This window comes from Myotis lucifugus, unplaced genomic scaffold (assembly GCF_000147115.1).
Source record: "Myotis lucifugus unplaced genomic scaffold, Myoluc2.0 scaffold_183, whole genome shotgun sequence".
In the NCBI taxonomy this organism is placed as follows: Eukaryota; Metazoa; Chordata; class Mammalia; order Chiroptera; family Vespertilionidae; genus Myotis; species Myotis lucifugus.
In genome coordinates this window covers 2,472,171-2,500,077 of record NW_005871231.1, presented here as the reverse complement: position 1 = coordinate 2,500,077, position 27,907 = coordinate 2,472,171, and the positions used below count along the sequence as shown (strand labels likewise).

At 43.4% G+C, this 27,907-nt stretch overlaps 1 long non-coding RNA gene across 1 annotated transcript; it reads left to right on the top strand.

The window, feature by feature from the left end:
- The first annotated feature begins 631 nt into the window (after positions 1-631).
- Positions 632-27,528, top strand: LOC111827547. The gene is made up of 4 exons (XR_002831160.1): positions 632-668; positions 3,957-4,075; positions 27,251-27,362; positions 27,453-27,528. It is a non-coding gene; the product is annotated as an uncharacterized LOC111827547 (long non-coding RNA).
- The last annotated feature ends 379 nt before the right edge of the window (positions 27,529-27,907 follow it).

The following is a 27,907-nucleotide window of genomic DNA, read 5'->3' as shown; positions in this document are numbered from 1 at the left end:
TGAAAAAAAATGTGAAGATACATTGAATTCTCTTTGTGTGATCCTCAATCAGAAAACATAGCAACAAAAGCTTGTTTGCTGGCTGATTTTCCAAATTTCTCTCTTTTTCTTTGACTGAAGTTGGAGACAGGGTGAATGTATATGTCCAGTTGGATGGGAGGTGCTGCAAGGAGAGGGCACTGGGGCTATAGGGCAGGGTGAGTGCTGAGGTGGAGAAGAGGCAAGATGAGGGCTGATGGGTGGCCAAAGACCCAAAGTGATGAAGAGAGGTGAGATGGCTTCTCAATCACAGGTCTAAAATCAGGGCACAGAGCAGAGAATTCAGCACCAACTATATCATTCAAGCATGAATAAAGCATTGGAGGGATGGAGCAGCATGGGAATTATTCTGAGTGAGCACTTTCCAAGCTGTGCTCCTTATCAATGGGTTTTCTAAGAGAAACTGGTTCCTTTGTTGAGTAATTTTGAAAATATTGATTCTTAGAAAGTCATATTGATAGCGATAATAACAAAAACAATAGTGATAGAAAATAGATATATAGACAGTTGCTGACATAGACACTCACCAATACCTCATCTCCCTCTCCATTTCTGGGCGTGCTGAGAGAATGAATTTCCCCTGCTGTTGAAGTTGGCGAGGAGACATGTCTTGCTTGAGCCACTGAAATGTGAGTAGAAGTGGAGTGCCATTACTAGAGTTCACCTCTTTGGTTTGATTATGGATATGAAGACGAGTCCCCACTCCAACACCAACATGTGATGGAAATGCAGGGTGAATACAAAGTAACTTTTTGTTGTTCTCAGCCACTGAGATTTTAGAGTTGTTTGCTATAGAAACATAACCTGACCTATCTTACTGATAAAATAGCTAACATTTAATGAACATCTAATCTAATAAACGACAAACATGCAAATTGACCGTACCTTCGCTACACCTTAAGTCACACCCACCAGCCAATCAGAGCGACTATATGCAAATTAACCCCACCAAGATGGCGGCCGGCAGCCACGAAGCTGGAGCGAGCGGGAGGCTTGGTTGCTCCAGTGATGGAGGAAGCCAAGCTTCTCACAGCCGGCTCTGAGCTCCACTGAAGGCAACAAAGTTTCAATTATAGAAGGTAAATAAATCCCAGAATAAAAAAAAAAGAAAAAAAGGAGAGGCTGGGAGCTTCCATCACCGGGGGGCTTGGCCAGCCTGAAAACAGCCCTCAGCCCCTCACCCAGACTGGCCAGGCAACCCAGTGGGGACCCCCCAACCCTAAAGGGGGTGTGGCCAGCCTGAAAACAGCCATCAGCCCCTCACCCAGGCTGGCCAAACCTCCATGAGGTGAGGGTCCCCACTGGCGGGGGCTTGACCAGCCTGCAAACAGCCATCAGCCCCTCACCCAGGCTGGCTAGGCACCCCAGTGGGGACCCCCATCCTGAAGGGGGTGTGACTAGCTGCAAACACCCATCAGCCCCTCACCCAGGCTATCCAGGCACCCTAGCGGGATCCCCACCCTGATCCGGGACACCCTTCAGGGCAAACCAGCCGGCCCCCACCCATGCACCAGGCCTCTATCCTATATAATAAAAGGGTAATATGCAAACTGACCCTAACAGCAGAATGACTGGGAATGACTGGTCACTATGACACACACTGACCACCAGGGGGCGGACGCTCAATGCAGGAGCTGCCCCTTGGTGGTCAGTGCGCTCTCACAGAGGAAGCTCTGCTCAGCCACAAACCAGGCTGACGGCTACCAGTACAGCGGTGGTGGTGGGAGCCTCTCCTGCCTCCTCAGCAGCACTAAGGATGTCAGACTGCAGCTTAGGCCTGCTCCCCTCTGGCAAGTGGACATTTCCCGAGGTCTCCCAGGCTGCCAGAGGGATGTCTGATTGCCAGCTTAGGCCCAATCCCCTGGGAGTGGGCCTAAGCCAGCAGGTGGTCATCCCCCGAGGGGTCCCAGACTGTGAGAGGGCACAGGACGGGCTGAGGGACACCCCCTGCCAGTGCACAAATTTTTCTGCACCGGGCCTCTAGTTTAATATATGTTTGTATCATTCACAGTATTTAACATGTGTTAACACATTAGCTGATTATTAGTGGCTCAGGTATGTCTAGATGTAAATAAGGAGGTAAAGAAATCTGTACAAAGTAAAGACATCTGTATAAGTGTATAGAACAATAGAAGCTCCTTATTTCTACTTTCCTTATTTTTGCTGTAGAAACAACTATTGGTGTCTTGTGGGACATAACCAGATAACACATGTTGGAAAACTGTGGCCTGAAACATGCTCTAATATCCATAGCTTGAGACAGTGCATCATGAACCACAGGGAGAATAGAATTCTTACACAGTGGATAGAGAGAACAAGTTAAAAATGCTGAGAGCTTCTCCTTTTCTTATTTCCAAAGCAGAGCCTGAGATGATTGGTTATTTTTCATTAAAGCATGACTCTGACTCTTGGCTAACATTCAGTACTCAAGAGGTTGGAAGTACAGCAATGAGGAAGATGAGGGCTTGTTATTTTGGTGGATCGATCTTCCTAGAGGAAAGCTGTCAGAATAAAATTCCTCATCTATTGAATATTTAGGGGAACAACTAACACTAAGAACAAGAGTTATGTCAGTATGATCTTGGGAAGGTGATGGTCTTGTGGCTAATGCAACCTGGCAAGTCTTGCTATATCAGTTATGGGAAGATGGCTAAAATGGTCATGTGATGGAGAATATATTTCAAAGAAGCCAGGTGGCTAATTCTATGTGTCAATTTAATTGGACCAACCCATGCCCAGGTTAAACATTGTTTCTGGAGTTGTCTGTGAGGGTGTTTCTTTTTACCTATATCTCTTCTCTCTCTCTCTCTCTCTCTCTCTCTCTCTCTCTCTCTCTCTCTCCCCAAAATAAAAAACAAATGAGAGAGAGAGAGAGAGAGAGAGAGAGAGAGAGAGCTATCAAGACATCAATGATGAGAATCATTAATCAGCTGCCTCCTGCATGCCCCCTACTGGGGATCGAGCCCACAACCTGAGCTTGTGCTGATTGAAATCGAACCTGGGACCCTTCAGTCTGAAGGCCAATGCTCTATCCACTGAGCCAAACCAGCTAGGGCCCTATCTCTCTTTTTTTTAAAAAAAAATATATTTTTATTGATTTCAGAAAGGAAGGGAGAGGGAGAGAAAGATAGAAACATCAATGATGAAAGAGAATTATTGATGGACTGCTTCCTGCATGCCCCCTACTGGGGATCAAGCCCACAACCCAGGAATCTGCCCTTGACTGAAATCAAACCTGGGACCCTACAGTCCGCAGGCTGATACTCTATCCACTGAGCCAAACAAGGTAGGGTTACCTATTTCTTTTTATCAGGAAGGAAAATCTTTTATAGATGCCCAATAGTCTTCCCTTTGTGCCTCACTGCCCAGGGTTTCATCACATAGCCATGCCTAATGGAGCCCTGTCAAAAGGAATAGAATCACCTCTATTGGTTTGGACTGACCAATATCATTCCTTGGGCCTAGCCTTGAACCATCTTCTTTGAGCACATGGGAAGATTAACATGCCCCAAACTGGTGATTTTACCTTAAGGAGGAAGGAACAGAATATCTGCTGTAATCCACATTTGTTTCTCAAACTCCAGCAGACTGTCATCTACTTAGTAGGTCCTTTGAAGTAGCTGTGGCAAGAAATCCCCATTCTTGCCCCAGCTGGTTTGGCTCAGTGTATAGAGCATTGGCCTGCAGACTGAAGAGTCCCGGGTTTGATTCCAGTCAAGAGCACATGCCCGGGTTGTAGGCTTGATCCCCAGTAGGGGGTGTGCAGTTGGCAGCTGATCAATGATGCTCTCTCATCATTGATGTTTCTATCTCTCTCTCCCTCTCCCTTCCTCTCTGAAATCAATAAAGATATGTTTAAAAAAATAAATCCCCATTCTTTCTTGTACTTTGAACCGCCTACCGACATCTCTGCTTAGATTACCATCAAACCGCCAGAAGCCAGGAGAAAGGCATGTGGCACAGATTCTTCCTCACTGCCTTCAGAAGAAACCAACCCTACAGATACTTGGATATCAGACTTCCAGCCTCCAGAACTGTGAGATAATACATTTCTGTCATTTCAGCTACCCCACCCCCGGTTTGTGCTGCATTGTTAAAGTAGCCCTATCAAACTAGTGCACTTCCCATTGGTACTAGGTAAAACCCCTGACCACTATCATGATGTACAAGGTCATCCAGGATCTGTTCTTGCCTGTTTTCTAGCATCTCTCACTATTCCATTCTCCAGAGACAGCCAACAGAGGATCTACGCCCTGCCCAGGGTTCTTAGAATAGGACTTTGAATATTGCACATATTCCTTCATTGTCTTGTTGCATCACAGTTTCCCTTTGAGAGTCAGCTCAGTTGTAATCTCTTTGGTGAGGCCTCTCCAACCCTGTCTGTCCAGGGGGACTTCCATCTTCTGTTCTTCCCTGGCACCTTGCACCGGCCTCCACTGAAGCACTCCTTCCATGGGATTACTTTGGTCTTTGTTTTATGACTGCCTCGCTGTATAGACTGAGAGAACATTCAGAGTGAAAATGACTCCCTACTCACTTCTTTCCTTCCAGTGTCAAGCCCAGGGAACTGGCTTATGAGACCCAAGAATCCTTGCTGGGATATTCCTAAACAGCTGAGGGGTTGAATATGACCCAGCAGAAAGTGGGCTGGACAAGGGGTGGTGAGAACCTGGTGTTTGTGTTTTGTTGGCTGCTAACTTGCTGGGTGACCTGGGGCTAGTTCCTTCCTCATTCTTGTTTCTGCATTCCTATCTAAAAAGTGAGGCAGTTGATCAGATGACCTCTAAGGATGTCTTAACAATGTTGCAAGGGAATCTTCTCCCAAGGATAGTCTATCGTGGGACTATCAAAAGAAGCAAACTGAAGTTTAAGTTTTAATGAAAGAATTTCAGACAGACTTAAGACAAAGGGCAATGTTTCCTAACCAAACAGTCTGCTCATGTCTCCCCTTATCCCCACAGAAGTAGCCACTTTTTTGGCTTCCTGGCAAGACTGACTGTAACTCAAAGCTGAAAGGCCAGTGTCTGACAGTATAGTTGTAATTTAAATTGTAAAATGAATGGCCATTAAATAGGATGACTGGACTACTTAGGACCACCCTCTCCTTTGCTGGCAAGGATTTCCAGGGCAGTTTGGAGGCTGCTGAAATGAAGCAGCTTCCAATGAGATACCTGCAAAACCTGAATGGGAAAGTGCCCTAGGGCAGAAGGCAGAACTTCCCACTGCACCCAGGACCTCCTCCTCTTTTCTCAGCACTTGTAATCTCTCCCCAGAGCAATGAAAGGCTCATAGATCTCTCTAGTTTAGAGCCAACTGAGCTCTGGGTCTCCAATGTAGGGACAGGTTCAGACTGCTGGTGAACTTGGTTTTATGATAGAAAAGCAAAAAAAATGTTCACTTCTGCAATGGTGCCAAATTGTGTTGGTTACTAAGTTTTCAACGGGATATTCTTGGCTGGGTTTGCTTAGTGAAAGCTCTCTTCACTTCAACACTGTTCTTTGAGATATCCATATCTGGACAGCCTGGGACAGTCACAGAAAGTGTTCCCATGATCTGAGCAACTAAACATGGCTGTATGTGTATATAATATAGATGCGTTTTTTTTCTGAGATATTTTGTATAATATTTGACTCATAACTTAACTGTTATCTTATGCAAATCATTTGGCCTTCATGGTCCATAGTGGTCTTGCTGTAAAATTAGTATAATGATGCCTTATTACCTCTTACTTTTCACAGAGCCATTTACTTATCTTACCTGATGTCTTTGACTCTATTTTATTTTTAATTTATTTATTTTTTAATATATTTTATTGATTTTTTACAGAGAGGAAGGGAGAGGGATAGAGAGCTAGAAACATCGATAATAGAGAAACATCGATCAGCTGCCTCCTGCACACCCCCTACTGGGGATGTGCCCACAACCAAGGTACATGCCCTTGACTGGAATGGAACCTGGGACCCTTGAGTCCGCAGGCCGACGCTCTATCCACGGAGCCAAACCAGTCAGGGCTTGACTCTATTTTAATTTAAAGTCTTTGACTCAATGATGTTACCTCTAGTTTTAAGATTCACAATTTGTTAAAATAAAATGTGACTTTAGTCCTGCAAAACAAAAATAAGTTAACTGACTTTGGTGGAAAGAAACCCCTGTTAAACTCTGCATTGTCACAGGTCTGGTGGTAACAGCCTTGGCTTCCTCAAAGGATCTGGTTTAAATAAGAGTTTCAGTGACATTTCTTTTAGGTTGTCCTGCATCTTTTCCCTTTCTACTTGCATTTTCATTCCCCTTATAATAACCAGGGAAATTGATATTATCATTTTATCTACAAGACAAGAATATTGACACTTGGGAAGAATAAGTAATAGTCCCAAGTTCACCCAGAAGCAAGAAGCCGAGTTAATACCTAGAATTAGGTCTTCTGTCTCCCATCCAGTACTCTTTTCACCTCAGAGATGATCACATTAGCCACATCTTGGCATTGTTTGATACTTTATCTCATCAACAAGTCAAAAACATCTGAAGCACCTGCTACTAGAGCCCAGATCTCTGATAAATGTTGGATAACCCCAATCCTGTCCTGAAGAAGTTCCCTAGAGTAGTCAAGATAAGATTTCTGCAGAAACTGCCACAGTGCAAAGCAGAACATAGACAGCTTAGGGGTTAGAAAGTGTGCAGATCACAGAGGGCCTTTGAGTGCCTAGTTATGGAGCTTGGCATTTATGAGTAGGCTATAGGGAACCACTGAAAAACTAAGTCACGTGTCCTGTGTTCAATAAGCTCTTCTTGAATAAAACAAAACCAAACTAAAGTAAACTAAGCATGGGAAGGACTTAGAACAAGTATTGGCATTGCTACCTCTCCCCACTGGAGGAAAATGGAGGAGGACAGGCAAGGTGCAGGGGCCTATCCAAGTCACAGTGAGCGAGAAAGAAGAGCTGGGACTCCTGGCCAGGTCACAGGAACCTTCCCTAACCCCTTTCCTTAATTTCTGTTGTGCAGACAGAGGTTGGCCAGGCAGGAAGACAGGAGCTGGTGGGGAACATGGGCTGCCCTAGCTCTCATCTCCTTCTCTGAGCCATTGCATGCAAGTCTGCTGGCTTATAGAGGCTATTTCAGTCCTGCCACTGTTCTGTCTGACCCTTTGAGAGTAGACTTAATCACATGACTTGCTTTGGCCAGTGGTAAAACATGACACAAGTAGTGTCTTGAAACAGCCTTGCATTCTGGGCATTGCTCTCTCATGCCTCTGTCATCGCCAGGCCAGCATGTCCAGGCTAGTTCAGAGTTAGTGCTGCAAAGCTGTGTGGCACAGAAAGTGGGGATGGAGTGGGGCAAGAACTGAGCCCTCATTTCAATTTAACAGCACCATCTATCCTCATACCCACCCTACACACAACACCATGCTGCTTCTCTGCAATATCTGCGCTGAGTCCCTTTGATGTCATCTAGGGCTCAATGTGTGAGTGGACCAAGTCCTCGACCCTAGTTGTACCCCCGCCTTTCTTTAAGTGCAGCCCAAACATCATCTCTTTCAGGAGATTCTGAACACCTCTAATTCCTACCAATGGTTCTCTTCTCTGGGCACCTAGCATAAGTAGAAATGGAGACTCCGATTAATCTACTGCCTTTAGATATACTGTCTTATTTGAATGTCTCATCCAAGAAAATGCATAGCAGACAGGGAGTCTAGGGAAGAGGCATGGAGAGTGTGTAGGAGCCCCAAGTAGCTGTGAACCCCTGGGGTGGAGAGATACCCACTGCAGATAACCAGAGCTTCTCCAAAGGTGGTTCCTTAAGAATTCCAGAAAAAGTCTTATTACTATTACTTATTTCTTACTCCAGGCAGCATGTAGTTTAGTCCCAGAGCCTCATCCACAGGGCAGAAGATGAGAGTTGTGATAGTGGGTAGATATTTGGTATGACAGTGAAGTTATATTTGTGGGAAACCAGGACACGGTGTCATTGTCAAAATGATTAATAATACAGAACAGCCCAGCCGGTGTGGTTCAGCAGTAGAAAGTCGATCTATGAATCAGGAGGTCTCGGTTTGATTCTCAGTCAGAGCATGGTTGTGGGATCAATCTCCAGTAGGGGGATGTACAGGAGGCAGCCAATCAGTGACTCTCTCTCATCTCTTCCTTACTCTCTGAAATCAATAAAAATATATTAAAAAATAATAATACAGAACAGCCTCCTTTACTGGTCATCTACATTGTTCCTTCCAGGTAGGTGGTATATCTCCCATTTAGCAGAGGAGAAAACAAACTCAGGAAAGAAAAATGACTTACTCCATATTACACAGCTGGTAAGAAATGCAATTCAATCCCAGGCCTGCTTACCCCAGAGCTCAGCACTTCTCTGCTATGCTACTTCAGGCTGTACAACTACTTCATCTAAGTAGGACAGGCCCTGCCCCATGGGACCACACTGCCAGGTAGAGCACCTGGTAGGGAAGGCAGTTGTCCAGAAGGGTCCTCATGTATAGACATGTGTCCTAAGTTCCTCCTGTCCCACTATCTACAAGTCACACCTGTCCAAGCTGCCCATAGCCTTGACTGGAGGAGCACAGTGGTGCACGCTGGGGAGGAAGGAGCAGAGATACTGGCTCTTCTGTGTAACTCCAGGCATATCACAAACCTGCCTTGGTTTGAGTTATTTTATGAAAAAAGGGAGTTAAGCACATTTAATTCAACAGATAATGATTTGGCTTCCACTAAGTGAATGAATCAGAGTGAAGAGAGATGTGGAAAGGGGTCCATTTTTTTCTCCAAGGAGCACATGGTCCATTGGGGTCAAGAACACTTCCCCAGGTTCCTCAGACACACACTGTGTGGCAACACAAGGGAGATACCTCTAGAGGGGGCTGGAGGGGAAGGGTGCATCAGGATATTGACAGGTGGGGAAACTTAGGGAGAAGTGGGATTTTTTTTTTTAAAGAAGGATAAGGGTCCCTTTTATCTAAGCATCTTCAGAGTCTGTCCGGATTCCCAGGACATTGCAGGTCTTGACAGCTGTAAATGAGGGAAAATAACTGAATTGCCTTTGTAACTACAGAAATGCTAGTTTCCATTATTTATAGGCTCATCAGGGCAGCCAGAAAAATAGTTTTATATTTTATGTATTTTCTATTTTCTTGACAAGAAGTCTGACATACATGGGAGCACATCGTATTCTTTGCTTCTTTTGAGTTTAAGAGTAATTCTTTAGAATGTGGGGGAAATTACAAAAGTGTGACTAATATTATCACCTAAAGATGACCAGTCTTACATATTGGTATATGTTCTTCCAATCCTTTCCCTGTGCTCAGATACACACACACACACACACACACACACACACACAACACTTTCTTTTTAACCATATATAAATAGAAATATGTTCAGATTGGAAACTAATTGAGAGAATGTAGATCGCATAGTCTCATGTGACTTTTTATATGAAAATGGAACCCATAGTTAGTTAAAAAGGGGAATAATATAAGCCATAGATGTTTAAAATATGAAAATCATTTTTTTTCCCAAATATAGCCCTTCTTTTTCTCTGCAAAAGCAATAATGATATTAATGGCAATGATAATAAATACAATTCATTAACCCCCCACCTTTTACAAGGCACTTCACACATATTAACTTTTTAAAAATCTCACCACAACTTCATAAATTGTACAATGCTGTCTTCTTTTTAAAGAGGGGGCTTATGAAGTTGTAAAATCCGCTCAGCTGGGAACCTAGGCTTGCCAGATTCAAAGCCAAGTGCTCTAAGAACCTTCAAGGATGTTGGAGCGGTGTTCCAGAGTTCTCTCTCTCCACACGTGACTGAGACCCAGATCGCTAAGTGGCATAGAATTTTTTTCATGAGTTTCTAGGGCTTTCAATGATGTGTCTTTATGCTGTAGGGGATATAAAGGAGCTGACAGCGGGCTGCTCCAGCCAGTCATTGGCTACTGTGCCTGTTAAAGTTCCTGGTCTTACCTCTCTGACATTGTTGACTATCTGAGTTGCAAAGAATGTCCTGGTCAACAAGCCCCATGGATCTTCCTGCCAGTCACCTGCATCATTGCTAGTCATGTGAGCATGCCATTTTGGACCTGCAATCCAGGCAAGACTTTAGATCAGTATAGGTCAACCGTCGACCGACTGCAACCACATGAGAAACCCAACAGGAGAACCGACCAGCTGAGCTCAGTCAACACATGGGACTACGGAAGACAATAATGCATTTTTTTTGTTTTATTTGAGTGATATTTTGTTACACAGCCATAGATGATGACAGTAGTGACATTCAGTTGGGTTGAATTTCAGACCTAAAGAAAATATTCCAGGAAATTTCTCTCCAGTAAGTGGATTTGGGGCTTTTAAATTCAAATTCAGATGTGAGAAAGGTTGTTTTTGATTATTATGTAACTGGTCATCTCCATTAAATGTTGGCAGTGAGGGTTTTTTCTGCATTAATATTGGCAAGAGGCTTTAGTAGACAAACATTTCAATAGATTAAAGTTTTCCAAAACTATTAGTGTATTTAAAAACGGGAAAAGCATGATGTCCAGAGCCAAGAAACTTATAAAGATTCCTGGGGAAAAAAAACACATGAAAAAACATATATATTGAAAGTATATTAGGCTACTAAGTAACAAGGAATGCAGGATTTTCACAGGCAAATCATACTGGGTTGTATAATAACATCCTATATAATAAAAGGCTAATATGCAAATCTACTGAATGGCGGAACAACTGGTTGCTATGATGCGCACTGACCACCAGGGGCAGACACTCAATACAGGAGCTGCCCCTGGTGGTCAGTGCACTCCCACAGGGGGAGCGCCACTCAGCCAGAAGCCAGGCTCATGACTGGCGAGCACAGCAGCAGTGGTGGGAGCCTCTCCTGCCTCTGCAGCAGCACTAAGGACCTCTCGGGGGACGTCTGCTTGCCGGCAGACATCCCCCAAGTAGTCCCGGACTGTGAGAGGGTGCAGGCTGGGCTGAGGGACTCCTCTGAGTGCACGAATTTTGTGCACTGGGCCTCTAGTGCTTATATAATAACATTCTGGGCCAGTAAATTGAGAGGCAGCTGACTAGCATTCCTGAGCTAATTTGTATTTGGTTATGACATATTATTCTTTTTAAACAGCCATGGATTAAGTAGCTGAATATCTTAATCAGGGTTTATATAGATATTCAATACTGAGATTCTGTAACTTTCTTTTATTTATTTATTTATTTTCAGGTTCTGATAATAATTTGCTGACTTCATGAAGAAATTTGCAAGTTTAAGTTTTAATGATCTGGAATATTTTTAAACAGTACTGACATTGTCTTGAAAGGCATATTAGAATCCTTTTGTGAAACTCTTATCCTAGAGCTATGTGTGTGTGTGGGGGGGGCATGTGTGTATGCATGGGTGGGTGTGGTTGGGTGGGGCATGAAGGAGAAGAGGAGTCAATGATGACTTCTGGAATTCTGGCTGGGATATTTGTTTGGGTAGCAGTGCCAGTGCCTATACTAGGGATCTTTGGAAGACCAGGATTGGATAAAAATATTATGGATATGATTTTAGAGAAATGGCGATTTTTAGATGTTGGTGGGGAATAGACTTAAGAGTAGCAACGTACTTGCCAGGGAGAGGAAATGTGTAGAAACTGTGTTTAAATATTGTATTAGTTTACTATGGCTGCTACAACAAAATAGCACAGACTGGATGTTTAAACAACAGAATTTATTATCTCACAGTTCTAGAGGCTAGAAGTCTGACCTCTAGAAGTTGGCAGGGTTGGTCCCTTATGAGAGCTCTGAGGGTGAATCTTTCCCAGGCCCTTTGAGCTTCCGGTAGTTCCTTGGCCGGTGTATCCTTACTCCAGTCTTCCCATGTCATTCTCCTGGTGTGCATGTCTGTTTTCAACTTTCCCTTTCTCATAAGGACACCAGTTATGTTGGATTAGAGCCTGCTCTAATAATTTTGTTAGCACTGTAATGACCCCATCTCTAAGTAAACTCATTTTCTAAGGTGCTGGGTTTTAAGAATACAACATATAAATTTTGGGAGAAGAAGCACAATTCAACTCATAATTTAGATTTCATGTTTATTTGGGTACTTTATAGGATGGAGCTAATGAAGATTGCATGAGGAAACATGCTCACCTTCACCATTTCTTGTGGCTACCACTAATTTGCTGCCTTCAAGATATTCAGAAACAGATACTAAGCTAAGTGAAAGAAGTCAATCACCTAACCCACATATTATGACTCCATTTTTATTAAATGTTCCCAGTAGGCAAATCCATAGAGACAAATTAGTGGTTGCCTAGGGCTGGGGTTGGAGGTCTGATGTGGACTCACTGATAATGGGTACAGGATTTTTTTTGGAGGGGTGGGGTGATAGAAATGTCCTAAAATTTGTTTATAGATTGGCACACAACTTTGATTATAGATTGACATTGGAGCATGCTTCCTGTCTGGGGAATTTTCTAAAAACAATCAAATTGTATCTTTAAATTGGTGAATTTTGTAGTTTGTGGGTCATATTTCAATAAGGCCAATATTTCAAAATCTGTTAAGTCAGAAGCTGGGTATAAAGGTGTTTGGGTGAATTTTAAAGTGTATTTCAATACTGAGATTCTAAGACCCTGTACTCTTTCATTTCTCTGGATCTCAGTTTTGTTTTTGTAAAATGAGGAGACTGAAGTGTATCTGATAAATGACCCCATCTATGTTTCAAATAAGAGTGTCACCTGATATCCTATTTTACCTTACAGAGCAGACTAGCTTAGAGCATGGGCTTGTGGGACAACAGCTGAATTTGAACCCAGCTCTTCAGCCTACTGACTCTGCAACTTTAGGTAAATTATTGTACCTCTCTGAAGCTTAACATCCATAAGGGGATAAGGAATGGCAATACTAATAATAATTCTTTCCTCATTTGAGTAGCAAGAAAATTTAATGTGATATGATTCTAAAGGGCTGAGCAAGTATCTGACACATGATACATCACTAAAAAGCAATAGCTATTATTATTATTAGCATTAATTTTGTAGGGTCAAGACCAGTGACTCCACTTTACCTACATGGGCCAGATGAAGGATTCTTTTTCACCTTTCATGTTTGTTGCTCTATCAGTTATGCATCCTATGCCATTTTTAATTTTTCAGTAATTCAATACAGCAGTCTGGTAAGATCTCTGTGTTATTAAATAATCAGTTTGCCTCTGTTTTCAAGAGGCACCAAATGTCATGTAGAATGTGACACATTTGTGATCATTAAAGGCAATACTGATGGATGCAAATATATCTATGTAATATTTACTGAGCACCTACTTTGTTCAAAACACTATGCCAAGGACAGTGAGAGGTGCAAAGATGAGCAGTCTGAGGATACTACTCTCACGTATTTCATGGTTTAGTGGGAAAGATACTCCCATGTACCCATTCAATCATGTATCAGTATTTTCTGAGCTTTTGAGGGGAATGACAAGATATGTAATGCACTGTAGCATGCTGAGCCCTGTCATAGATGCATGAAGTAAGTGCTGACCACACTCAGAGAAGGAAGGGATTAACTCAGTGTGGAGATGGCATGCAGGCCAGATGGTGAGGTGGAAGGGGGCATTCTGGACTGAAATTCTGGAACACATTGAACTTCTCATTGTTTTGCAAACAGGTCCTGCCCTTGTATGGCTTGCATTTCTTAGGTAGGGATTGGGTATGCTTCACGTCTAGGTGAAGCTGCTTCTGAAGTGACTGGTAGGATTTGGATTGTTAGTGAAAGAACCTTGGTGGGTGATCACAGCGGGGAACCTGGGGTTGGGCAATGAAAGACCTTAATGCTAAGACAACTAACTCCAAAGCGCGCACACATGCAAACATGACTGCACTGGAAATATAACAGAGTCTGCTTTCCCCCTACCTTTTAAATGGTGTTTCAACTCAAAAGTTTGTGTATTGAGCAAGAAAGTGCTTCTCTTTGTTAAGTATTTAAGCAACAGCAGACAGCGCGTAGTTTCACATCAAGCTCACCACTAACTCTTTTGTCTTTCAGCAACTGAGATTTTCATGGTCAGTAACATTAGTTACATTGATCACTCATTCTAAATGACTTTTGGTATTTCCCCCCTTATAAGATTCTCTCCATAGGGGCTCACATTTGGGTGGGTGGGGATTAATGACGTCATCCCGAGTTTCCACCATCCACCATCAGGGCCCTGGAAGCACCAGTCAGACTCCCAGGCTCCCTGTGGCTCTGCCTCTCACCTTCTATGCCGAAGTGAATTGGTGAACCATTCTCCATGATCATAATTCAAAAAAGCACATTTCCTGTCTGCCACACAAGTCTTCATTTTAAAGAGTTGGAGCAAGATTTGCAGACAAGCAGAGAGTTGGAAGATAGCAAACATTTACTAAGACATCATCAAAAGAGCGTGGCCCTTGGGGTCCAAAGACCCATATTTGAGTCCCAGGTTTGCCATTTATTTGCTAGGTAACTTGAGCAAATTGCTCCCCTGGGCTGAGTCTCCCCTTCCTCCCGATCTAGGAAACAGGGTGGTAGTATTTACCTAACAGGGTTGCCTGAGGGTTGAATGAGGTTCTGTAGGTAAAGAAGGTAGTTTATACTCTGACTCAAGGTGGGCCCCTCACCTAGAAGTCCCTGGAGAAATGACAGCTACAGACTCACATTCTGCAAGCTTCTGAAAGCCAATGTGTAAAGGGAAAAGCAGAGTAAAATCCATCCTTGAAAATCCCTTAAATTGAAGGACAGCCAATATGGTTTTATGTAGGCAAATGATTGCTTCTGCTTAGTGACCACTGGAAACAAAACACAGGTAAACAGACATATATGTTTACACTGGAATCAGATTCATCGCAGGACAACATGTTCAGCACATTAGAAGTATGTAGGAGCCAAGAGTCACTGAGCAGATAGGAATGGAAGAGTCCTATCCTGGGCCTGCTTCATGGGTGTGTGCATCCTGGGGCCTTGTGCTCAGAAGGTCCCCGTATTTGGCTCAATGCTGTGCTGCTACCACCTTAAATATCTTGTAATTTTTGAACAAATTGTCCTCTCTAGTTCATTTTTCTCTGATCCCTACACATTATGTAGTCAGTTCGGGTCAAACTTTAAATTATTTCCCTCTCCTCCTCCTCATCTTCCTTTGGTTTTGTTGAATTCAGGTAAGGTAAATGTTTATGTGACACATCCCTGTAGTGGTATAACTATAGCTCACAGTGCCTGAATGCATCTTCAAGTGCACCCTGGGCGGCTGGGGTAATCGTCCACATTGGCTAGATGTGCAACTTGCTCAAGGTCACACCATTAGGAAGGGTTCAGATAAGGATTGGTATATTTATCTGCTCTTGCATATAGAGAAAAGAACCACGAACAGCAATTACAGTTCAAAATCCACAGCTGCAGATGCCTAATAGGAGGGATTTGAACTAAACTGATGTGCCAGGCCATGCTAGACCCAGCAAACCATACTTTCTTTATATTTAATCTCCCAGCTATGTGCTTGCTTTCTAGCTTGGAGTCCATGGGGCTTTCCTCATCACTGTATTTCCAGTCCCTAGCATAGTGTTTAGCATATAGAAGATGCTCAATAAATACACAGTATCATAAAAAATGTATACAGAATTTGAATAATTATAAATTTCAATGGGTTAAATCTGAAAAGAAAGAAACATCAATTGAGCTATCAGTTATTAAAATGTGCATAGATTTTTTGGAGGGACTCCCTATATTTATTGAATGAATAATATTCCTGCCAAGTTCTTCACTCAGCATTGATTGGCCTTACATTTCGCAGATTCATACCCTTGATCCTTCTCGTCTATGAGGATCTGTCTGTTTGACATGAGAATGTTCTCTAGCGATTTAATATCTGATTATATCAAGCAAAAAGCCTCAAGATCCTAACAAATGAACAAAACCTTTGATGACGATTCTTTTCATATGAAACTTTCCTGGTTTATTAAGTATGTTAAAGCTGTTGGATCATCCCAGTTACCTGTAGGTGGGGTGCCTTGAAAAGGGCCTTGGAAGAAAGAAGCTCTCTTCCAGGTTGAGATATATATATATATATATATATATATATATATATATATATATATATCTTTATTGAGGTACATTTGACATATGCAAAGCTGTACATACTTGGTGTACACAACTGGATGAGTGTAGACATAAGTACACAACCATGAAACCATAACCATAATCTATGCCATAAATAGCCATCTTCTTCAAAGCATTTCCTACTACTCTTTTTTTTTTATTACTTTTTAGGATAAGTACCCTTCACAAAAGAGCTTTCTTCTTAGCAAATGTTTAAGTGTATAATACAGTTTTGTTAACTCTTGATGTTATTTTTAACCAAAGTTAGCAGTGTTTCCCCACCACACCTGGGACTTACTCTCCCTCAGTGTCATTGTTCATTTATTACTTACTCTGCCCCATAGACAACGTGTCATGAAGGCCTATTGACTTTTTCCTTCTCAACACTAATCTTCCTCACTATTACCCACCACTTCTGCAACTTGAACCTCACCTTTCTCCTTCCTAGGCTGATACAATATACCCCCAGGAGGTCTCCTTGCTTAGTTCTAATATAGTCCCTACACAGCAGTTGCGGGGGGGTCTTTCCAATATAGACCTAGTCTAACCCCAGCACCCTCTGCTTCAAAGGCCTCTCTGGTTCCTCCCTGCCTGGGGGAAACCTGGGCACCTCCTAGCACAGCATTGGAGGGCCTCATGCTCTAGCCCCAAACTCACTTTCTAATTGGTTCCCCAGTATAAACCACCTAGAAACCTCCCCCACCTAGCCTCTCACACAGTTTAGTGCTCAGGTGAGATTAATACCAGTGGGGAGGAGGGCTGAGGGGCAGTTAAGTTGTGGTGACACAAGGCTGTTGGTGGCATCCATCAACCCTACTGGTGGTGCTGGTGGCCAGTGTGGGTCTGGCTTCCAGCACTACTGTTCCTGGATGATCCACAATGTCTAGAACTTGCACTTTTGTCTCAGCCACACCCAGGAGTGGGCTGTTCCTAGAACAGCTGACCTCTCTGCAACAGAGGCCACCCCTAAGGAGCTGACAGCTGGAGGTGTCAGTCCTCCACACACACAGTAGCTGGGGCAACAAGGCCCTCCTTCCCAGAAGGAAGATCAGGACTTACCCTCCTTTTTCTTCTCAGAATTTTTGTTCTTTTTTGTGTGTGGCTTCAGGCCTCTTCTGTTGAAAATGCCCTTTGCCTCCTGCTTTCCCCTGAGATCTGATACTTTCAGTTTCCCTTTATGACTGATGTCAACTGTTAACTCCCCTGGAAGCCCCCATCCCTCTCCCAGGCAGAGTCAGATTCTTTTCACAGGTTCTGTCAATGCACATGGCTCATGTATCCTATGTGATGAGCCTGGATTAGACACTGAAGATGAATGAGACACAGTCCCTGCCCCCGACCTACTGAGGAGATATTCCCACCTTTGTGCCCCAGCATTACTTAGTGATTTTTTTAAAATTATGGCATCTACCATATTGCTTATTTATTTACTCACTTGATCATTCATTTGTTCATTCACTGGGTATTAATCCAGTCCTTGCCTTCCTGTGCCCAGCATTCTGTGAAGCATGGGGGATACAATGACCAATAGCCCAGTTTGCTGAGGAAGAGCTATTAATAAATGGGTCATAAAATCCAGCATAATTCCAGCTTGGACAAAGGCTATGAAGACATTCATGGAGCTATGAGCCCTCACAATAGGGTGGTTGATCTTGTAAGGGAGGTCAGGGGATGTTGACAGGAGAAGCAATGATTACAATACAATTTGGAGAAAGGAGAGAGATGCCTTTCTGGTGGAGACTGCAGAATGCACACAATCCCAGTGGCAAGAGAGTTCACGAAGAATGTGAAGAGGTGGAAGGATGAGGTTGGAGCTCACAGGGGAAAGAGAATGGTAAAGGGCGATGTTGTTGTGATTGCTTGTGATCATGTGACAACTTATTGTTCTCCATCCATGCTCAGTGAAGTCATTAAAATGATTTAAATGTGGGATTGAAATGATCAGATTAGAGATCCACAAATATGTGCTGGCTTTTGCCTGGAAAACAGATTGCAGAAGGGCGAGGATACCTCAGAGGATTATGCTATGAGGAGGCTATTTTCAAAAAGAAGGGCAGCATGGAGAAAAGGGGTTAGAAGTAAAGCAGTTGAGGAGAAAAAACTGACAAACCTTGGCATTTGCTTTGTATTTTACTGGGGAGGCAGAAGAGGGAGATGTCAAAGTTGCCTTTACATTCCCATTGATCCCTACACTCTTTGGATTCTAATTCAGTGAAAATTATAGTCTTATAGACCATTCTCTGGAGATATATACACATATGTCCACATACACAGGGAATTTTCTTGATCATTGCAGAGGACACATAGACCTTCTGAAGCCCATTCATAAGCCCCAGGTGGGAAAAGAGACTATATCTTTTTACTTGCTATACCTCTAGATTCTATTGTAGAAAATAGCTTAAAATCTGGCTGACAGTCAATGTTTGTTGAATCGATTAATAAAGGTGAGAGGAGATGGTGGCTCCTGGGAGGCTCCTGGTGGTTAACTCTCTGCTCTTTTTGCTGCAGATGTAGGAGTTTTCATAGAAGAGCTACAAATGCACATATCAACCAACAACTGCTTATTAGCTTGCACCTCGGCATTGGGTGGAAAAGTCCACAAATGCATGCACAAGCCTGCAGGTGGTGGAGGCAAATAACTTTTAAAGTATTAAGACTCCAAAGACCCAAGATTTGTCTGCAGCAGATGTCTCTCAGGAATGCTAAGTGCATCGGATTGAAGAATAAAACTGTCTGCCTTTATTTTATGTGGGGGAGTGCATCATTTGGAGATGAAGTTAGTCTGCCTATGGCTGGGTGGATAAGTTAAATTAATGTCTTGAATCTCATGATTCATTTTTTACCTCGTGGAAGAAGCAGAAATGGAAATTGTGTTCATTGACAGAGACTTAGAACAGAATCATGCTTTTGCAGATAAGGCATTTCAGGAGGCCAGTAAAGATAAGAGGGGAACGAAATGCATAGAAGAAGAAAAATTTAGTTTACCCATATTAACCTAGGCTGGGTTGGCTTTTCCTCTTTGTGCTTTGAGCAGAGGGATGCTTGAGATATGGGAAGAACTGCCATTGGAACCATAGACTCCTCCATGGGCCTTAGGGCTCACCTGGTTCAGTCCCATATAAGCAGGAATTCCTTCTGCTGTGCCCTTTATGGATAGTGTGTGGTTCCTTCCGAAGCTGCATTGTTCAGTAGGTGTGGTATCAAGTCCTGTACTGACTCTTCATTCTATACCAGGAGTGGCAAATGGGCTTAAATTTGCATGACAATTTCAATTACTTGACAGTGCCTGCCTAGAACTGAAGGACACCCAAGGCTGAACCTGGGGAAGAAAGAAAGAAAGAAAGAAAGAAAGAAAGAAAGAAAGAAAGAAAGAAAGAAAGAAAGAAAGAAAGAAAGAAAGAAAGAAAGAAAGAAAGAAAGAAAGAAAGAAAGAAAGGAAGAAAGAAAGAAAGAAAGAAAGCAGTGATTGATTATTAATGCCTGTCACAGAGGAAGAAAGAGGAGGAGTTCCAAAAATCTTCAGTTTTTGTTATCCCTGGACTATATTTTTTAGTTAATTAATTCCACTTATACTTATTTAGAACCTACTATGTGCCAGTTGTGGTCCATAGGGGCTGGGAATGGTTATTTTACCTGCCTGCCCTGAAAAATTAGAGTTGGCCACTTTTTCCTTCTTAAGATGCATCCCAACCCCCACCTCCACCCCTGCTTTGGGTCCCTGAAACTGCTTACTCTCTTTACTCCCATCCCACATGCTATTGCTCCTCAATTTTCTCTTCTTCCTCTCTATCTTAAAATGTTGGAGGGCCCCAAGATTTGGTCCTGAATCTCCTTTTCTTCTCTGTCTCACTCTAGATAATCACTTCCAGTCCCATGTCTTCAAATGCCATCTATATGCTAATAACACCCATGTTTGTGTCTCTAGCCACAAAAGGAAAATTATATAATCACCTGCTACCTGACATCTTCACTTACATATCTAAACTGCACCTCAAGCACAATGCAGTTGAAAAAGAACTCTTGATTTCCATATTGCCTCCATCCCCCCTGAAAATATAACCTCATGCATTTGCCAGACTGCCCGTCTCAGTAAATGTAACTATTATACACTCATGTCCTCTTGGCAATGAGAAAAGGTTTTTCCCTTCCCTCACCACCCCTCATCTAAAACATTAGGCATCCCTGTCAGTTCTACCTCCAAAACTTCTTCCCAATCTGCTCAAGTCACTCTCCCCCTGGCCACAATCCTAATCCCAGGCCAGCCTCACTCTTGCCTGGAGTACGTCACTATCTCAGCTTCCATCTTCCACACGCCCCCCGACCCACACCCCCTTGAGTCCTGCACAAGAAGGAAAAGTTTTAACAATAAATGTTAATACGATCATGTAAATGGGTCATTTAAAATTCCCCAAGGACTTGTGAAGAAAATCCAAACATCTTTCCCAGGTTTCCAGGGCTTCTTCACGAAGACCTCTCTGCTTTTACTTCCTTTACTAGCCTACTTTCTGTTCCTATGAAAAGTCGTGCATGTTTCCTCCTTGGGACTTCACGTGGTTTGTTTCTCTTTCTGGAATATTCTCTTGATCTTTCTGAGGTTGCTTCTTTCTGGTTGTTTAGGTCTTAGCATAAATTGTACCTTGCAGCGTATCTATTTCATCTCTTGTCTGGATCTCTGTAATCACCTACCTGCTGGCCTCTCTGCCTTCCTGTCTCCCACTCCCATCCCCGCCTCCACACTTACGGGATTTCAGCCTGATTGACTCAGCCTTACACGGTCTCGCTCCTGTTCCCCTCCTTTGCTGTATTGCAGAATGCCTCTGAGCCCTTTCCCATGCCATTCCTCTTGTCTGGTCCTCTCTTCCATCCTTCCTTCTGGGTAACCTCTACTCCTTCTCTAAAACACAATTTAGGGAAGTGTCACCTTAACCTGGAAATGCTTTACTGATGCTCTCCTTACCTGAAGTCCATCCGCTGCTTTCTGAATTGGGCCGCTGAAAGCACTGGGAACTATTTTATTATGTTGTTACCTTTTCTTTCTTTCTTTCTTTCTTTCTTTCTTTCTTTCTTTCTTTCTTTCTTTCTTTCTTTCTTTCTCTCTTTCTTTCTTTCTCTCTTTCTTCTTTCTTTCTTTCTTTCTTTCTTTCTTTCTTTCTTTCTTTCTTTCTTTCTCTCTTTCTTTGTTTTTCTTTCCTAATTTACTCCTGATGGTCCCTTGGGATTAGTGATTATATATGTATGTTAGGGTTTCTCTTTATCCCCAGCACCAAGCACAGAACTTTGCATTATAATAATATTGCATAAAGTTTTACTTACAGAATTTCTGAAAAATGGCAGTGGGATGGCATTTTGCTGGGAGTGGATCATAGCCCATTTTCTACCCAACTCTAGAATTGAGTGAGGGCTGACCTCCAGGGATAGAGAGAATGAGGTATCAGAGGAAGGGGATGTGCTAGTGTGTGCATTGTGAAGGACTAAGGTTGGTGCTCTTGGTGTAGCTCTGTGAACACAGCACAACTATGAGCTCTGCATACCATAGCAGCTCAGCTCTGAGGGATTGAAAGGTAGGCCTTAGAAAGGACAGAGCACCAGTTGAAGTTGGAAATGAATTAGAAGTCCAGGAAAGATTCAGATCTTCAGGAATTATCATTGTGTTCAACCTTGGTATGGTTGCTTCCTTGCTTGGGATGGGAACTGTCTTTGACATGCAGTGCATTCTAACTGGCCATGTTTCCATTTAGTGACCCTGACCACCAGGCCACACCTGATTGAGCCAGGAGTAGGTATCCAACTTCACTGGGGCCAATGAGATTCTCTCTCTCCTAGAATTTAACAATTAAAGTAGAAAACACACAGCCTGGAAGGTGACAGTACAGACTCAAGCTATTAGGGAATCTGCCTACCTAAGGATTCAAGTGACCCGCCCCTTAAGATTGTGGGGCTGAGAACCACAACACAATAATCACATGGCAGGACACCTGCACGGAAGAGCACCAAGCATAATAACATGCTGTTATGTTTGGGGTGTGGGGGTGGTGCTTGTGAGCTGCCCTACCTGCACACACCCTGCTGGCCCTGCAACATTCTAGCATGGCTGCATTCCTGGCCTCAGACGTAACACTTGTTCTATTGCTTCCAAATTTGGTTGGATGCAATAATTGCACTCTTCTTTCCAACCAACTCAGTCTGTCTGAGGTAGGAGGATATCTGTTCTCTCTGTCCCAAGCAGCTTCCCAGGGAAGCAGGGCTGTGCTCCTGTCCAACTTGTGCAGTTGGCCTGAAGAGTATGATCTGAAGGTTGCTTGAATCAGAATTCCTTGACGTGATTATGATAATGCAGATGATTGACCATCTTGCAGATCTATGGAATCATAATCTCTGTGATATTAACAGGTTCCCCAAACGATGAGGGCTGTTAGTCTCAAGACTTTATTGGGGTTGGAAAAAGTGATGAGTTTAAGCTGGGGAAAGAGTGATTTCCTGCTCCTGCTGCAACACTTCCTAGCTGGGTAATTTTTTCAGGTTGTCCCTTGAGAGGAGGAAATGTGTCATTTATTTTTATCTCTATTCAGCACCTAGGACATAGGTAGTTCTTAACTAGTGTTGAGTGAATGAATGCTTGCATGAGCGAAGACCTTCATCAACACTGCACGTGTGGAATGAGAGAGAGCTCAGGGAAAACACCTGCCGGGTGTCCTACACATGGTAGGTGCCCATCAAATGTCCTTCTCTTCCACTCCCTTTAAGAGTGTGGCTTGTCATCGGTGCGTAACTTGAGTTGGGATACCACAGAAATGTGGACAAGATGACAGGTGCACAGAGACCTTTCTGACACCCTAAGCTGATAGGTTCTTTCAGGAAAATCCATACATGCCTTTTTATTCTGCTCCCCATGGTTGTCTTTTCTTGTCCTGGGAGTTGCCAAACCCAAAAAGGTCAGCTGAGACCAATCACAGAGGAGAGGGCTATGGCTGCCAGTGTGCCACTAGGGGGTTGGGAGGCCACCTGGATATGCCAAGTCTGTGTCCAAAGGTGGAAGAGCATTGTGGCTGTCATCAGCAGCTAAGGGTAGGGGATATAGATGGTTATGTTGGGGATTTGGGGTCTTGGACATGAATAAATGAATCCTGATCTTAACATCTGATATTATTGGGAAAAGTAGCTGATTTCTCCTAGACTCGATGTTTTTATCTATGAAAGGGTCATAAAGAACCTCCTCTATCTACTCTTAGCATTCTTGTGAGAATCAAAGAAGGTAATGATATAATTATTGTCTCTCTATACAGACCATACGGTGATGCTTTCTGCTCAAAGTGTGGTCCCCCGACCAGTGGTGTAGGCTCCCCCAGGAGCTTCTTATAAATGCAGAATCTCAGGCTCCCCCAGAGTTACTGAATCAGAGTCTCATTTTCACATAATCCCTAGGTGATTTCAAGTGCACATTAATGTTTGAGAAGCAAAGACTAAACAATTAAAAGGAATTTTTACTTCTCCAAACACTTTATTTTCCCCTAGAGAGCTCCTGCAGAGAAAAGGAATGTGTTTATTTATCTCTGTTTAATACCTAGAATGTAATTGACCCTTAACTAGTGTTGAATGACTAAATGACTAAATGAATGAATGAATGATCTCACTCTCAGTCACTGCTTGGAGCTTTTTACAGAATATTTCTCCTGCCATAATAGCAGGATGTGTACATGGCGAGCACAGCTGCCTCCCAGCCAGCTGATGCCAACCACAGATGCAGGCATTTAGTGTGTGATTAAGGACAGAGTAATCCACTTAATGTGGGTTGTGGGAGATATTTGGCAAGAACCAAGGGACAGGGATTGGATTTTAGTTTCCAGAGATAATGTCTTCCCCAATAATTTAAAGCCCTCCATAACTTGGGTCACACCCAGACAGAAATCAGCCCTCTTAAGACTGAATTGTGTAAACAAGACTCTTTCTCACTTTTCCAGCAGAATCTTGACTGTAATAGACTCTGTTCAGGTGTTTATGTAACATTGGGGAGAGGTGAGGGCTTGTCCAGCTGGATCTTTGTGGAGCTGAGACCAACTGAACTTGACAGCTATAAAGGAGAAATGGTTTTTGTTTACTAGATTTTACCACCAGCTAAGTTAATTAAAGAATTAATCTATCCCATCATTCAACAAATACTACAGAGCTTGCCTTGGGGTTACCATAGTGAGCACACTAGCAGTCCCTGCTTCCAGCAAGTAATTGCCAGCTGGTGAGGACGGAATATGAATCAAGCAATTACAGGGAGGCTTGAGGAAGTACAGGCTGATACGGGAGAGCGTGGCAGGCAAACCTGGTGAGGGTGGAGGGGGTGGAGAGACAGTTCCTGTGGGAAGTGACCTTTAGGCTGATACCCAAAGGATTAGGAGGAGTGGAGCCATTGGGATAGGAAGGAGGAAATGAAGCTGGTACAAAGAACAGCAGGGTTCAAGGCCTAGAAGCAAGAGAGAGTATGTCTCTCGATGGAAGTAAAGCAGTAAATGTGCTGGTTGGCTGGAGAGACTGTGTGTGGGCTGTGTGTGGGTCTGCATGTGAGGTGTGTTGTATATTGAGACATGGGACCCCACAGGGAACTGTGAATCCTTCTAAGAAATTTCCACTTTATCCCCAGGTCAGTTGAGGAAATCTTTGAAAGTGGGTCTGCTACAGTTTCCAGTTCTCCCCTAATGGACCGCTGGGCTCCTGTATCACCGTGGCAATGTGAAGAGATTTGTCTCTGGTCTGCATGCCTCACCCTGGCCTCCTGTGACTCCTGATCTGAACCTGGTGCTTGCTTCTTGCTTTGCATCCTTTTATTCTCACCACAGGAGGTCCTAAGTGTTGCCTTATGCATACACTCCCTCACAGAACAGTATTTCTCTACCAGGACTTCATTAGTTCAACACTCCCGGTGGCTCTGCTTCCTGTCTAATATGAGGGCCTTCTCTCTGTGGTCTCTTTTTCCGAGTTCCCCCTGCCTGGCAGGTCAAATAAAGCCCTGGCAGCTGTGGGGCTGAGCTGAAAACAGCTGCCCTGCGGGGCCTCAGCAGCAGCAGCACCGTGCCCACTGCCCTGGCAGCAGAAAGTCAAGTCGTTTCTGTGCAATCAGTTTATGCCCATCAGTGTACCAGCCCCATTTACAATGTGCCTTCATTGCCAAGGTTCTTACTATGAGCTGTCAGCATCGGAAGTTTTTGAGAGTCAGGGCAGCCAGAACACAGGATTGAGGATCAGAAGAGATGGCCTGACTTGTGGCCCCTTTCTACCCTCATTCTGTATTGGGATGAGTCCCCTGAATCTTGGTTTCCACAGCTATAAACAGGGACAAACCAGGGCACTTGCCCAGCCTATTCTCCAGTGAGATCAAACAAAATCCTGGGAAGTGCTCGTAAAATTCTATGAAAGAGTTGGCTTTCATTGATCCTGTGGGCATCCCTGGCTTCCTCCCTGGCCTCTCCACCCCTTTCTGGTGCAGCCCAAGGTAGCTAGGACCCAGGAGTTAGTTGTGCATTTCTTGCCTTCCACAACTAATCACTGCCTTCTTGTCTGAGGCTTTCAGATCACGTTTCAATTTAGCACGACTCCTGCACTGTATCACTTAATGCCCAACCCAAGTAGAAACTAGTCCTCCAAATGTAAACATTGTTTTAGGTCATAATTGTCGAGACCAAATAATTTTTGGTGACATAGCCCACTTTGAAACATTTTCTTTCTGGCAGACCTATGGCATACACCACCAATTTGCTCCCCTGGTATGTAATTATCTCCCCAAGGTATTTTTTTGAAATATTAATGGACCAACATTAATTTCCAGTTCATTTTAGAGCTCCTGTTTTCCTCTAATTTTTCCCCCCCTCTGGAATCTTTAAAAATAGATAGATAGATGATAGATCAAACAAAAGAGCGAGTGATTGTCCCTCTTCAAACAACTGCCCTCCAAAGTCCAAAACACTATGGACACAGACAACAGGGGGGTGAGGGCATGATTTGGGGAGGTTGGGGGGGGGGTTATGGTGGGATAAGGACACATATGTAATACCTTAATCAATAGAGAAATTTTTTAAAAAGTCCAAAACACTGACATCACAGCACAAAAGGAAGATAAAGGTTCAAAATATAGTGTTGAAAATGAAATTTAGAGGTTTTCAAAAACTCAATGCATCTTATCCTCATAGTCTCCTTTTATGTCCATTATATGTGGTGGGAATTCCTCTCTTGTAGATAAGGGACCATATTAGAATATCTAGACATTTAGTTATTCATTTATTAAATATATTTTTTATTTATTTCAGAGAGGAAGGGAGAGGGAGAGAGAGATAGAAACATGATGAGAGGGACTCATTGATCAGCTACCTACTGCACACCACCTACTGGGGATAGAGCTCGCAACCGGGCATGTGCCCTGACAGGGAATCAAACATGGGACCCTTCAGTCTGCAGGCTGAAGTTCTATCCATTGAGCCAAACCAGCTAGGGCAGAATCTCTAGACATTTATATGTAGGTCAACCTGAAGACAGCATAAAGGATCCATTGGAAAAGATAGGGCCCTCACTGATCGTGCACTCCCTAAAACCTTGTCCAAACAGCTTCCCCTCTCCCATCACATGTAGATGGAGCTTCTTTCTCTTTGCTTCCAAGTGTTACTCATTTCTTTTCTCCCCATTTCCCACTTATTATTCTTTTGTAGTTTTCTTATCTATCTCCCTAAGTAGACCACGAGCTCCCTGAAGTCAGAGGCTGGGTCTCATTCACCTTGGCACACTTATGACTAACTTCTAGATCAGTGGTTCTCAACCTTCCTAATGCCACGACCCTTTAATACAGTTCCTCATGTTGTGGTGACCCCCAACCATAAAATTATTTTTTGTTGCTACTTCATAACTGTAATTTTGCTACTGTAAACAATATGTAATTATATATGTGTTTTCCGATGGTCTTAGGCGACCCCTGTGAAAGGGTCGTTCGACCCCCAAAGGGGTCGTGACCCACAGGTTGAGAACCACTGTTCTAGATAGAGGCACTGTTTCATGGTCACCCAGGGCCCCCACTTCAGCCGCTCATTCACCCTTGTCCAGGTGAGTGCTACAGACTCCCAAATGGATTTTTCTGACTTTAGTTTACCAGATGTCTACACCATCCTTTCCATGGGAGCCAGAGAAGTTTTTAAGATCTACATCACATCAATCCTTCCCTGCTGAAACCCTTCGATGACCACTCAAGTCCTCTGGGTGAGCCCAGACTTTCTCTTGGCTCAGGGGCCCCTTCATCACCAGGACCTGGCTTAGTTCTCTAATCTCATCTCCTTTCTCCCCTCACAGCCAAAACTCCAGCCAGCGAGTGAACCATGACAATTCCTTTAGCCATAACCAGTTTGGCTCAGTGGATAGAGCGTCTGCCTGCGGACTGAAGGGTCCCAGGTTTGATTCCGGTCAAGGGCATGTACCTTGGTTGCGGGCACATCCCCAGTAGGAGGTGTGCAGGAGGCAGCTGATCGATGTTTCTCTCTCATTGATGTTTCTAACTCTCTATCTCTCTCCCTTCCTCTTTGTAAAAAATCAATAAAATATATTTTAAAAAAAGAAAATTCCTTTAATGCACTCAACTGACATTTATTGAGCAGTTGCTATGCCAGCTACTTTCTGGTCACTCAGTCTGCATTCTTAATAAGCCACATACCCCACATGATGGTTTTTATTATCCCCATTTACAGACGAGAAAACTGAGACTTGGAAAGAAGAGAAGGCATGTTCTAGGGAAGATAGTTAGCTAAAGG